The sequence below is a fragment of the Parasteatoda tepidariorum genome, chromosome 6, assembly GCF_982258835.1.
Source record: "Parasteatoda tepidariorum strain Cologne lab strain chromosome 6, Ptep-v5.0, whole genome shotgun sequence".
Taxonomy (NCBI): domain Eukaryota; kingdom Metazoa; phylum Arthropoda; class Arachnida; order Araneae; family Theridiidae; genus Parasteatoda; species Parasteatoda tepidariorum.
The window spans coordinates 108299963-108302531 of NC_141760.1; positions in this window are offsets into that span (position 1 = coordinate 108299963).

The window sequence follows — 2569 nt, forward strand, 5'->3', positions numbered from 1 at the left end:
CCTCACATTTTAAAATTTTTGTCATTTTTCATGGATGAATAAAATTATGGAGCCATCAATTCATAGCGTTTTTGAAGCTTTATTTTAAAAATGTTAATGTGTAGCAGTTTTAATTTAAACTCCTTATCTGTGTTAATGTAAATATTTAATGACTCTTAGTAAATTATTTCTGTTTATTTTTCTTCTGTGTCATGAGATGTTAGAAGCTACAACATTAATTTGATATATATATATATATCAAATACATTTTTTATATAAAAAAAAATATTGAGCACTACCTGAGTGCAATTTTGTGTTCTGCATATTGTGCTTCAATTTTTCTTTAACCAAAGTTTAACAAATTTTTTCTGTACATATATTTTTGATAGTGTATGAAATTAAAAAAACAAAAAAAAAAAATTATGTAGAGAAATGAAAGCTTGTTATTTCACTTTGTATACACTCTCTTACACCAAGGTTTGCTTCTCCACAGAGAAAACCTGGAAGTGACAGGGAAAATACAGGGAATTGTGAGTTTTTCTTTAGAAGCTAAGAAAATGCAGGGAATTTCGTTTCTTATTTTCGTCGTCTTTTAAAAAATGGTGACCATTCAAAATGCAATCTATGGTACATGGATCTTAAGGATATTTCTGCTGTACTTATTTCTTTAAGTTTTTTCAGCAATTGAAACTAGTATAGTTGGCCTAATATAGCTCAGACAAAAGCACAGTGATCGTTGTTTCCTCTTAATATGTTGTGTTTAATACGTACGGGGATTTTTTTCTCTCCAGATTTGAGTAACACTCTGTCTTTGGGTAGTTATAAGCCAAAACTTCCAGTGTAGCAAATTGATACAAAAAGATTTTGATGTGTAAAACCAATAACAAAAAATAAATACTTTGGTTATACAAAACTATAGTTCGTCATAGGAAAAAATATGTTGCCACAAAAGTGCGGAAATCAGTTATTCTTTAGATTATCTAGTTCAGGGCTGTCCAACTGCAAAGAGCCCACGGGCCACAGTTTGAAAAAGTTGAACAATAACCTCTTATACAATAACAATTAATAGTTGAATTATTAATTATAAAACAATGGAACAGAAGGATTATGAAACAATTTGCTTACATTTTAATGGGAAAACTGAGGCCAATCAGCCTGAATAAGAAGTTGGTGGGCTGCACAATATGTGTTGGAGGGCCGCATGCGGCCCGCGGGCCTGCAGTTGGACAGCCCTGATCTAGTTAATACACAAATTAACAACGATCAGCTAAAATGATAAATTGTTTCATTTTTTAAATTACCTTGGTAATCATATTCCCTACTTGGCACTTGTGAAAGTGGAATATTTGTTAGAACAAATCTGTATGCTTAAATTAGTATAATTTTATTTATTTTTCGATAAAACTTAAGAATCAAGTTAATATAATCAACACATTAGTTGACATAATTATTTATCAACCGAATATTATTTATTACCGAATTATTAATACGAATAATTAAATGGTTTAAAAATTATACTATTAAATGAGAATAAAATCATAGAAAATATTAAAAGAAACTTTTTGAACTTCAAAGGATATGGAAGCAGTTAATGTGCACATGTCTTTGGTAAAGTGTAGAAAATGTAATTGCACATCTTAATAGAGCCGCATATCAATTAAACTGAAGATTAGCTGGCAAAGTACGCATTAGCGGTAACGTATATATGTTTTCTTAAAAATAGAATTGGATTGACTTTATACACATAGGTGTCATTGTTCATGTGCAAAGTCTAGACCTTGTCGGGGGGCTGCCAAAATGACTGCATAGCTGCCAACTCTACTGGAATCCAGTTGACTACTGGATTTTTCCTGGTCTACTGGTTTAAATAGAATTCTCCTGGTTTTTGTAAATTTTAGAAAATTCCCTATAATTGAGTAAGTGTCCTTAAAAAATCCCTATTGAAATAGAATTTTTGTGCAGATTATCGCTTGAATATTTAATAAGAATTATTAATATTCAAGTATTCAATGAATATTTAAATAAGTATTATTAACACATAATGAAGCGAACCTCATTTATAGAAATCAGTTCGAAATTTTTTTTGTTCTAAAATGCCCAGTTTATTATTTTTTTTTTAATTAAGAAATAATCTTAACTCTCTTTGATGAATTAAATGCCTATTAATATTCAAAATTATGAGTAAACATAATACGTAACATTTCAAGTATGTTTTATGTTAATCTAAACTGGAAAATGTTGCAATTTTTCTATTTTGATGATTATAAAATTCCCTATGTGTAAAATGTTAGTGCAAACAGTTATCGTGAAATTTATATTTCGTAAAATTTCCTGGATTTTTTCATATCCATGTCGGCAGCTTTGTGAGTTATTATATTTTAATTTTTTTCTGTTTCTTTACTTTCTTGCCATGTTTAGGAAATTTCTTTTATAAACTATCCTCCTTGTTCTACTCTTATCCATAACACATAAACAAATTAGTTCTATAGTTTGTCTAAAGTAAGAACTCCCCTAGCAATTCGTCTGGTCACGTGGCTGTTGCTATGGTAACTAGGTCACTGTTTAGGACAAGTTTTGACTCTGGGCAGCT